This window comes from Lynx canadensis, chromosome A3, assembly GCF_007474595.2.
Source record: "Lynx canadensis isolate LIC74 chromosome A3, mLynCan4.pri.v2, whole genome shotgun sequence".
NCBI classification, from domain to species: Eukaryota; Metazoa; Chordata; class Mammalia; order Carnivora; family Felidae; genus Lynx; species Lynx canadensis.
In genome coordinates this window covers 11683907-11695703 of record NC_044305.1, presented here as the reverse complement: position 1 = coordinate 11695703, position 11797 = coordinate 11683907, and the positions used below count along the sequence as shown (strand labels likewise).

The 11797-nt window shown below is 48.3% G+C and overlaps 1 long non-coding RNA gene across 1 annotated transcript; it reads right to left on the bottom strand.

Moving 5' to 3' along the window:
- Nucleotides 1–5798: 5798 nt before the first annotated feature.
- Nucleotides 5799–10205, bottom strand: LOC115509623. The gene is made up of 3 exons (XR_003967444.1): nt 10112–10205; nt 8671–8776; nt 5799–6168 (listed from the first exon to the last, which is right to left on the bottom strand). It is a non-coding gene; the product is annotated as an uncharacterized LOC115509623 (long non-coding RNA).
- Between the last annotated feature and the right edge of the window lie 1592 nt (nt 10206–11797).

Sequence of the window (11797 nt, the reverse complement as noted above, 5' to 3'; positions counted from 1 at the left end):
AGTTGGCTCAGTTAATCAGGTCCCCGTCTTTATCCAGTCAACTCCGGCTGGAGGGTAGGGTTGTGCAGTTGTAAGCATGACTCCCTAGGGCGTCCACACCTGTTCCAAAGAGAGGGGTCACCGTGGACTGGCCCAACCCCACGTAATGTGTCCACGATGCTCTGTACCTGAAGGAGACAATCCACAGAGAGATGGGAGCCAAGTTGCAGAAGCTGTGCCAGCAGCCAGGAATCTGTTTCCTCGGGACGAGACCGAGTCCTGCCTCTGGGGAAGGGCTGAGGCTGCTTGCCTGAGCACAGGACCCAGCTGTTGGGTGGGGCTCTGCAGGGCCCAGAGGAGCATCCTACCAGAGCCTCATTCCAGCAGGAAGCCACGAGAACTTCTGCAGGAAACTGAAATCATGACAATATAAAATAGTGCTACGAGTAATCCTTAGTCAGTGGTACTGCAGGCTTCGGGTAGGTATTGTACACGCTTCACATTTTTAATCCTCACGAGGATACAATAGAGTAGGTCTCGTGCTTATTTACAGAACACTTGTCGAATGACTTAGCACTAACTGATCACTTGTCTCCTTTGTCCATTTAGTCCTTCACTCACTCCGTGAACGGATATTTAACGCAAGTCAACTCTGTGCCAGACATACGTGTGTTGCTGGCTGTTGGGGCCACAGTGGAGAGCAAAAGTGATCCTGCCCTCACAAAGGCTGGAGCCCCTGAAGGACCGACAGCCACTAAGTAGCCATAGAGGAAAGGGAACAGCATCCTAGCACAGGGAAGAGCATGTGCTAAGGCCCCGTAGGGGGAGGGAGGGTGTGAGGCAGCAGGAATGCTGTTAGACTAATGTAAACCAGGTAGACAGAGAAACAAGCAATTTACGACAGCGATTGTTTTTAATCTTACTTTGAGAGGAAGAAGAGAGGGCGAGAGAGAAAGAGAGAAAGAATCCCAAGCAGGCTACACACACTGTCAGCACAGTGCCCAACGTGGGGCTCGATCTTACGAACCATGAGATCATGGCCTGAGCCCAAATCACGAGTCAGACCCTTAACTGAGGAGCCACCCAAGCATCTCAATCCTGGGAGATTTTTTAAAATATCACTTTGAAGATGAGGAAACTGGGGCACAGAGAAGGTGAGTAACTTGCCCAAGAACACACAGCTCCATCAGCAGTGGGAAAACCGGGGTTAGAACCCAGGCCTCTTCGACTGGAATCCCAAGCAGCTCTAATCTTTAGTAAAGAAGGAGACGTTCATCCAGTGGGAGCAGGTGTGTAGTCTGGGGGCCCTCCAGGACTATTTTTATTTGCAGCTGTAGCCACAGGATCTGTGGTTTCCATAACAGAGGGGAGAAGAGTGCACGCAGCCTTTCTCAGCCACGGACAGGAACCCTTTCAGGCCGTTATTGATATTCGGCTGCAGGAGATGCCACAGGGAGACAGGCAGACGAGCCAGCCCAGGGAGAGGAGGTGAGGAGACCGGCATTTGTCCTGGAAGGGCCCGTTTCCCTTTCCGTTAGGGGAGAGTCTGTTAGAATGGAAGGAGCTTGGACTCTGCAGCCGGGCCAGCCAGCGTCTGTTTCAAATGACAGCCCCTGCCACCCACATGCTGTGTGGCCTTAGGCGAGTTACATCAGAGCCTCCATTTATTTCCTTGTACAAGCAGGATAAAAGGACCCAAAAAAAGTAAGCCTCTCTGTCTCTCTTCCTTCCCTATCCCACTTCACCCGGTCCCCCACCCCAGAATGTATGCATCATTGCTAGGTTCGTATGTCACCTTCCAGGTAAATTTTAAACCAGAGATACATGGATAGATAGATGATAGATAGATAGATAGATAGATGTACACCTATATATAATATATAGGGGCGCCTGGGGGGCTCAGTCGGTTGAGCGTCCAACTTCGGCTCAGGTCGTGATCTCACAGCTTGTGAGTTCAAGCCCTGCGTCGGGCTCTGTGCTGACAGCTCGGAGCCTGGAGCCTGCTTTGGATTCTGTGTCTCCCTCTCTTTCTATGCCTAACCCTCCCTTACTGAACACCTGGTTGCTCAATCCCAAAGGCTCATTAGAATCACTCTCGATTTCTCTCTTTCACTCGCTTGTTACATCCCGTCCAACAACCAGTCCTGCCTGGCTTTCCTGTAAACCTGCCATGAAGTGGATGAAGCATGAGTTCAGCACCCCTCAACTGGACAGCCCTTTCAGTGTGGTCACAGCGTCTTGTGATTCTGTAACACCTGCCAAGGGAAGGTGTTAGAACTACAGCCATCAAGACCACTGTCTCTCCAGCTCCCCTCCCCCCGCCCATTCCCTACCTCAGTGTCAGGTGACATGGGAGAGCCTTGGGCACTTGGAGGGATCAGCTAAAAATAAGCTGAACTGGGGAGTCCACTCAGTGGGGTTTAGTGGATGTGATCACGAAGCTGTCCATCTCTTTTAAGCACAGTGGAGGTATGGCCTGCCGTCCTGGCATAGCAGTGGCGTTCGGGACACTCTTATAGCCCACGTACCGACTCACCTAATATAGAGACACAAAGGTGCAGGGACAGATGTCATACCTCTAAGGAGGATGCAGCAGAGGGACAGAAAGAATCTGGATCTTTGATGATATCATTACTTTCCCAAATGAACCAACTCTGAAAGTGTTCTATGAAAAGTCATACATTTGTACGTTAGATATTGGTTTTTTGGGATTTTTTTTGTTTTTTAATTAAAAAAAATTTTTTTTACATTTATTTATTTTTGAGAGACAGAGACAGAGCACAAGTGGGGGAGGGGCAGAGAGAAAGGGAGACACAGAATCCGAAGCAGGCTCCAGGCTCTGAGCCGTCGGCACAGAGCCCCACGGGGGGCTTGAACCCACCAACCGTGAGATCATGACCTGAGCTGAAGTCGGACGCCTAACTGACTGAGCCACCCAGGAGCCGTGGCTGGATAGTGTTTTGTACTTAGAGCCAAATCATCTCAATAGATACAATGATATATGCTTATATACATCTAAGGTTTACCTGGAAGGGGATGTGCAAAACTGGAATCCCTAGATGCCTCCTGGGATGGGGACAGGAGTCAGTGGGAAGCGGATGAGAGGGAGACTCACTTTTCCCGGATATTTTTATTCTGCTTGAATTTTGTTTACTTTGGGTCAGCTTTTCGTATCTCAAGAACTGGAAAATAAAACTTCAAAATCAGTGGAACACTTGAATTTTACATTTCTTTTAGTGTATGAAATAAATAAATTTAATCTGACAAGACTGGTCCTTGCTGAAATAGTCTCCAAGAGGCTGTTAGGATGGTGAAAGAAGAAATGTTGACAAGTTCAGTTACTTAAGGGTCAGAAGGTGATCTGGGACCCAGCACACAAAGCTCAAGGGACATTCAGAATTTTTCCTGCCTGCTTTCCCGCCACTGAGCAGCTCAGCCAACCCAGCCTGATGTTCCCAAGGATTTCCAGGAAACTAACACCGGCCACACCCCTGGGAAGTGCTTTTGAATGACTGTTTCAAATGCATCAGGCTCCTTCCTTTTTAATTTTTTTTTTTTCAACGTTTATTTATTTTTGGGACAGAGAGAGACAGAGCATGAACGGGGGAGGGGCAGAGAGAGAGGGAGACACAGAATCGGAAACAGGCTCCAGGCTCTGAGCCATCAGCCCAGAGCCCGACGCGGGGCTCGAACTCACGGACCGCGAGATCGTGACCTGGCTGAAGTCGGACGCTTAACCGACTGCGCCACCCAGGCGCCCCGAGGCTCCTTCCTTTTTAAAGACAGTAGAGAAAATGTTGCTGACTAGCCAAGGAACCTGGAAGATGGTTTTGCCATCTGTTTTAGAAGTCAAGGGGTGGAATTTTTTTTCAAGGTCACACAAAGTCAATAGATGACCAGGAGGGAGTCATCAAGGATTTCCCCGTCTGCCTGTGTGTACTTGGCCCCTTCATGTTCCCGGTTTGCCCAGGGTTCCTTACCTCCTCCAAGAGGCTTCCCTGATTTTCAATGTTAGCGAGGGGAGGACCTGTATGAAAAAATGACCTTGACATTCAAAGTCCATGAGTCCAGAGGACAGCTGCATTCTATAGCCCCTTTTGTGGAGATTTACAGCGCATAATAGATGAAAGTCTCTGGAAAGTTCTGTTGGAAAGAAAACCACTTAAAAAAAATTTTATTTCCTCATCAATAAAATGAGGATACTAAAAGGACCCATCTCACAGAGTTGTCATGAGGATTGAGAGCACAAGTCCACAACCTCTTATCAGAAATCAGTGTTTCAAAATTTAGATATTTCTAGATTTTAGAAAAGCTATGTCGTCTATGTTCCACATATTTTAGAGCCATCCCATAATCAAGCATATTGATATGAAACATATGAACACGGATTCACATGAAAAGGGTTTGACGAGATTATAAATAACCTCAGATCAGGTCAGGGTTTGCTCCCAAATGAGTTTGGGGTGCCAAATTTGTGGGAAACTGTTGGTTTTCACAATTGTAGATAAAGGAATGGGGGCTTAGAACAAAAATAATTACTAATATCTATTGAGCATTTGTTTATTCATTTATTTATTTTAAAGATTTTCTTTTTAAACAATCTCAACACCCAGCGTGGGGCTCCATCTCAGAACCCCGAGATCAAGAGTCACGTGCTCCACCAACCGAGCCAGCCAGGCTCTCCCTTGAGCATTTATTTGAGTCAGGCAATGTTCCGAGCACTTCACATTTAACAAAGTGAATCCACAGGACCCCAAGTGATAGATAGATACTATTGTATCGCCCCATTAGACAGAGGAGAAGACTGAGGCATACAGGGGCTAAGGAACTCACTCAAGCAGCAGAGCTGGGATTAAATGAGATTATGAATACGAATGGTTTATCACAGTGCCTGGCACGTAATCACCATTCCATCAATGGTAGCTATTATTACCTTACTAATATCATCCTCATCGATGGTGGAAGAATTATGATTGATTCTCATCTTCTTCTCTGCACATATGTGAAATTTCCCATTTTGCTATAATGAAAATATCCTATGTGTGAGAAAAAATGTTTTTCTAAAGGTGAAACTCAATTTCTGAATTGAGCCTAATCTCTCAATGGTTCTTCTGATTCCTTCTGTCAAACTTGATGCTGCCCCTGGGCAGAAATGGATTTGTCACCTCAAATTTGACTTCTTTGGGCATAGCCAGGCCAGACACTGGGCACCCTATGACAGTCCTGGAGGGGCACAGCTTCAAGAACTTGCTAGTTGCCTGTGAAGAACGCAGCGAGCTGACAGCCTCCAGCTGCAACGTCTTAAGGGTCTGTCTCAACTTTCAAGCCGAGGCCATGCTCTTCCTGCGTTGCCCAAGGTCAATGACTGAGTATGGCGGGACACCAGGGCTGGCCATCTCGCCCAACGTGGGGCTCCTCTAACCAACAATCTTTGCTCCGGAGCCCCCCATGGAGTTGACAAGGACTTTGCGGACCTGCATTGAAGTGAGGCCCCCTTGATCAATTCTGCTTTCTCTCATATTTATTTTTCACAAGCAGAACACCTCTCCTACCTTCTACAAACCTCACTCCGTCTGACACACTGCCCCTTGCTACCCCAGAGGCATTCCCACCCCGCTTCCACATCTTCCCTGCCCAGAGAACCTTGATTTGGGGCCCAGCTAAGGGGTAGAAATCCCTTGATCTTTGGAGGGTGGCTGGCTCTCCAGCCCCAGCAGATAAATCATGACCCATCTTAAGTAAAAGTGCGCATTCTCCTTAAGCAATGATTGGTCCAGAATGGGCATATGATCCAGCTCTCAGCCAATGAAAGGTCAGGGGAAATCTGAGGATCCACTTCATTAATAATATAGAGCTTCAAGGGGGTGAAAGCCTTTTGTCCCCCCATCCCTTCCTTCCTGCTTTGATCGGTGTCCTGTGATCAAACGTTCTATGATGCAGCAGTAGCTGGGATGGGCATGAGTCTGAGGCCAAAAGCCAACCACTGGAGATGACGTAGCAGAAAGATAAGCCTGGGTCCTTGACACATCAAAACGACTTTGGAGCTGCCGACCTCCAGACTGTTTGTTATAAAGGATAATTCCACTTCTTCTTCGCTTAAGCCACGGTCAGTCAGGCATGCTGTCACTTGCAGTTGAAAATATCGTAACCGGTGCGGTCACTTTCCCCATGCTCTATTGCCCAGGTTGCCTGGGGAAATAGAAGGAAAGGAAGGAGAAGGAAGGAAACCAAAGTTAGCAAACCCTCGAAGATGCAGGGCTCAGGGTTGCCGTAGAGGTATTTGGACTTTTCCTGGAAGGGCGACATCAGAAAATCCTCCCATCTCCAACTTGCTAACACCTCTGTATGCCATGTCCCTCCCCCTGCTTCAAATCCTTCCATGACTTCCCGTTGCTCCTAGGACAGAGTTCAAACTCCTTGTTATAAAGACCTGCAAACACCCTGGCATCGCCCTGACCCTCTTTATCTCATACTTAGGCTCCAGTCAGACTGATCTACTTTTAGCCCTCCAATATCCGATTTCACCTCTAGGCATTTGCATGTGCTAATTCCTCCACTCTTCCCCCATTTCAACTGGCTCTCTCTTTACTATTTACGTCTCAGCTCAAACATTGTCTACTCCAGGAAGACTTCCTTGGTTTCTAGACTGGATCCAGTAAACCCTTGCATCTCTCATTGTACCTTATGTTTGCTTCTATTAAAACACTCACTAAGGGGTGCCTGGCTGGCTCAAGTTGGAAGAGCATGCGACTCTTGATGCCAGGGTTGTGAGTTCGAGCCCCATAACGGGTGTAGAGATTATGAAAACAAATGAACTTAAAAAAAGAAACACTTGTCAGACCAGTTTTGTAGTTGTTCTGTTCTCATGATTGGAGAACTTGTCTTTGCTTTCCACTATTCCACTTCTAGCTAGTCCTGCTGGCCAAAAGCTGTCTTAGGCCCAGGCAGACTCACAGAGGTAACTACTTCCCGTAGATCTCTCCATTAACTCCCTACAGAGCCTGACGTGGGGCTTGAACTCACGGACCAAGAGATCACGACCTGAGCTGAAGTCGGACGCTCAACCAACAGAGCCACCCAGGCGCCCCAAGAAATATTGTTTTTTAAAAAAGAGAGCGAGACAAGGGGGTGGGGAGAGTATTATTCAAAAATTTCAAAGTCACACAAGACAAAGAAAGACTGATGCTCCAGATGAAAGGAAATTAAAGAGACATGACAACTAAATGCAATATCTGACCCTAAACGGACTGGTTCTTGTGCTGGAGGAGAAAAAACACTTTAGGACATTTTTGGATCAATTAGCAAAATTGTATATTATTGTATATAATTGTATATTATTGGAATTAGTAAAATTTGTATATTATTGGAATGCAAATGGTAGAAAAGATAGATTAAAGATTTTTTAGGGGCGCCTGGGTGGCGCAGTCGGTTAAGCGTCCGACTTCAGCCAGGTCACGATCTCGCGGTCCGTGAGTTCGAGCCCCGCGTCAGGCTCTGGGCTGATGGCTCGGAGCCTGGAGCCCGTTTCAGATTCTGTGTCTCCCTCTCTCTCTGCCCCTCCCCCGTTCATGCTCTGTCTCTCTCTGTCTCAAAAATAAATAAACGTTAAAAAAAAAAAAAGATTTTTTATCAATAATTTTAAAGTATGAAGGTTGAGGGGCGCCTGGCTGGCTCCGTTGGTGGAGCACGTGACTCTTAATCTCGGAGTCGTGAGTTCAAGCCCCACGTTGGGCGTAGAGATTACTTAAAAATAAAACGTTAAAAGGAGCGCCTGGGTGGCTCAGTCGGTTAAGCATCTGACTCTTGATTTCAGCTCAGTTCATGGTCTCACAGTTCGTGGGATCGAACCCCGTGTCACACAGCCTGCTCGGGATTTTTCTCTCTCCCTCTCTCTCTGCCCCTCTCCTGCTCATGCTTTCTCTTAGGTGTTCTTTGTCCCATTTTTATTCATCCAACTCTTCTGTAGGTTTGATATTATTAACAAATAAAAAAAAAAATTCAACACAAAAATTACAATGTTAGAGGCCAAACTCCTAGGTTAGCCCCGTCTTACCCTCTACATGGTAAATGCTTGCACAGGGCTTCAGGAAACCTTCAGACTAACAAGGAAGTTTACACAATTCAGCCCAGAGTGGTGGGGTCCTGATGAATTATTAATGCTTATTCAGCTGCAAGAGCTTCACGAGGAAAGAGTCAAAGAGCAAAGTGGGAGAAGCCTGACCGGCTGTAGAACCAGAACAATCTCAGAGAAGTGGCAGCCTTTTTTGTTCTGCCTTCTGTGCTTTAAACTTCTAAAGTCTGCAGGTGGATCCGTTAGGGCATGTTTGGGCTGCAGGTAACCTGACACTCAGTTAAGAGAGCCTTAAATGTCGATCTTGATTATCTCAGGTAACAGTAAGTCAGTAAGGAAAATGTTTTGGGATTGGGAACTTCGGCATCTCAGTATTAGGGCAACGGGTCAGTTTCTTGAGGATTCCCTTGGCCATTCCCTTAGAGTCTCAAAGTAAGTGCTCTAGCTCCAAAAGTCACGTCCTAGTACAACCATGTCCAAAGAATGGAGGAATATATGTATGAAAGAAAAGGGGTTGGGGAGAAAACTTGTCTCTTTTAACAGAAAGGAGAATCCTACCCAGAAGCCCTCAGCACACTACCCCTGCTGCCTCGTTGGCCAGGATTGGGTCCCATGCTTACCCCAAGACTAGGTCAAAAGGAGACAGGATTCCCATGCTGGCTTAGACCAAACAGAATTCATCCTCTGGGCCTTGCACGCTGCTCCTTGGTCCCGCAAAATTCGGTTCTGATGGCCAGGAAGAAGGGAAAAGAAGCAATCAACAGAGCCTGCTTTATGGTTTTGGTTATTTCCTGAGTAGGAGCCTAATATTCTCCTTTTGTGATCTGAACCAAAGAATAACTTGGAGCCACAAGGGTGCCAAGAAGCCCAGAGCCCTCAAGATACATGGCCTACACCAGGGACTCCACACTGACCACAACCGGCCTTGCCTGTCCAGAATTCATTCCCCCATGTTTGCAGACACCGCTCAGTACTTCTTCAGGGAACTTCCTCTCCCTGTGTCCAGGTGGGGCCATCCCTACCCCAACAGGCATGTGACCAGACCTGGACAATCTGAACGTCACCTTCCTTTGGTGACAGTGACCGGTTCAGAGACAGACCATGTCCTAAGTTAGTCCAATCCGAGTGGATGCTGGAACTACAGTAGGGTTTTCGGGAAATGACCCTCTTTTTCCCACCGGACTTGTACCCAGCAGAATGCAGGCCTGGAGCCCCACTTGCCATCTTGTCAAGTGGAGTCTGAGAACGGAGCCAACGCACTGAAGAGAAAAGGCAAGAGATGGCAAGAGACTGTCTGGCGACCTCATCTGAGTTCGTGAATCCAGCTAGGCCTAAAGCCAGAACTCTTCGGTTACTTCAGCCAGTCCTTTTTCAGTTACTTCAGCCAATAAATTGCCGCTTTTGCATAAGCTGGTTTCAAAAGGGTTTTCTTCACTTAAATAAAGGAGCCCTAAGTTTCTTAACCTTTGGAGAAGCGTGTTTGAAAGACAAATTCCCGGGTCTGGTCCTCAAAGGTTATGACTGAGTCCCCCCAGGGCTGGGGCCGGAGACTCCGCTTTGGAACGAGGTCCTCCAAGGCCCCCCTCGTAGGTGGTCCTGCTCACCACAATCTGAGACTCTAGGACCTTGGGGAAGGACGGCCTGTTTTCCTAACTGGGGGTAAAAGGAAACCCAGATCTTTCGATCACAACGTCCAGCTACCTTCTTGGCACAGAGTCGGGGAAATACCTTTCATTCTTTCCCAATGACTCTGGAGTTGAGGAAATGAAAAGTAGTTGATTTCTCAAACAGGTTATTCCTCCACCTTGAACGTTGGTAACTCCCCTTGCTCCACAATGTTGCTAAAGCAACTCAGAACACTCAGGCGAGAACGATTTTCCGGCCAAACCCAGGGACTGCAAACCCTGTCACTTGAGGGGCCAGATAGGGAGGGCAAACCCGAGGAGCTATGGGAAATAGGCCTGCCTGTCGGGAGCAGGAGAGCTCAGGATGGACCAGGCTAATAAACGGCACTTAAAATTATACACTGCGCTGGAACCAGGGATGCACATAATATGCCACCTGGATCTGATTCCGCTTCCTCAGCTCAGCACCAGCATCCTCTGAGGCGGCTTCATCCTCAGAGAACACCGGCCCCCAACCTAACGTCCCAAGAGTTTGGGGACCGCAGCAGAAAAAGGTTCCCGTTCCCAATCGTCTCGGTAGAAGTCCAGGAAGAAGCTGTCATTGGCCTGGTTGGGGGTCACGTGACGACCCCTGAACCAATCACTGTAGCCAAAGAGGTATGGTGGTGTGATTGGTCAGCTCCGAGTCATGTGCCCATTCCCTGGAGTTGGGGGATGGGGTCGGACTCATTTTAACCGCATAGACAGAGACCCGGAAGTGGGGGAGATAGTCGCGTGCGTTAGCTTGGGTTCCCGCACGAGGAGACCCTGACACAAAGATCTCGAGTACAAGTAGATTGCTTGGGAGACGATCCCAGGTGGCACCATTTGGAGCTTGAGGGAATGAGACAGGGAAAAGAAGGCAGTCGATGGAGGATGTGTTTTCACACAAGTTACTACTATAGTCAATTGGAGCTTAATCCCATCGGGGAACTCTGGGAGCCAGCATAGAACGTATGCCTCAGAGTTATCCCATTTTAGGGTTGAAAGCGCTAAGAGGTTTAGCTACCAGCGCCTGTCAATCCTTGTTGGAGAGCTGCTCCCACTGGCGTTAACTGCCAATTGCATAATTTTAAGTATGTAAGAGCAAACTGGTCCCTGGTGACCTAAGAAAGTCCTCGAACATGGAGTGTTAGAACAGCGGCTAGGTCAGGAGATTGGAAATGGGCAGTTCGAGCAGAGTGACCGGCCACCCCAGTTGGGGACAAGAAGGGTTCTGGTCAATGGCAAAACCCAACTGCAGGATTTGTGGCCAATCCCACGTCGCCTGAGACCCCAACTCCAGTTTGAGAAGTTTATCCCCTGTACTGTCTCCTCTTCCTAACAACCTTCTCTTTCCCTGTATCAACTCCTCTTTGGCTAAAAGACGGCCAGGGCTTCCGCCTATGCTCTGTCCTCGTTGTTGTTGGACCTCCTTGGCCCCCAGCTGTGCCCTGCCTCCTGGGAACCCCAGTGATGGCAGAACCTCTGTCCAGCTCCCCAAATCCCCCATGTCCTACCATCTTGTTTTTCGATCATCTCAGCCCTGGGAGTCCAGGGCTTGCAGAGCTAAAAATGAAGCATCAGAGTAGAGAAGGCACGTGCCGGTGTTTCTCACAGAAACAAAGTCAGGACTCAAACTCCTGGCCCAGGTGTTTCCCTCTGTACCCCTCAAAATCCTTAGTGTCTGCCATTCAGCTAACCAGACATTTCTCCAGAGCTGAGATAAAATCCTCCCACATGCCCCTGTGCTCAGCGGGGGGCAGAGGGCATGGCGTGTAATGTGGTCTCAAGAAACACTCTGCAAAATACCTCTAGGGTCCTCTTCCCTCTAGCTCCCAAATGATCTCAGGGACTGCTCGACTTGTCCAAACACAACTTATCCCTTCCGTTCCCCAAGCCTGTCCCCCACCACCCCAGACAGCTGGAGGTGGCTTTTAGTGTTTGTTTATTTAGTTATTTTGGAGAGAGAGAGGGAGAGAGAGAGCAAGCAGGGGAGGGGCAGAGAGGGAGACAGGAGACAGAATCCCAAGCAGGTTCTGTGCTGCCAGCACAGAGCCCAATGCGGGGCTTGAACTCGCAAACAATGAGATTTTGACCTGAG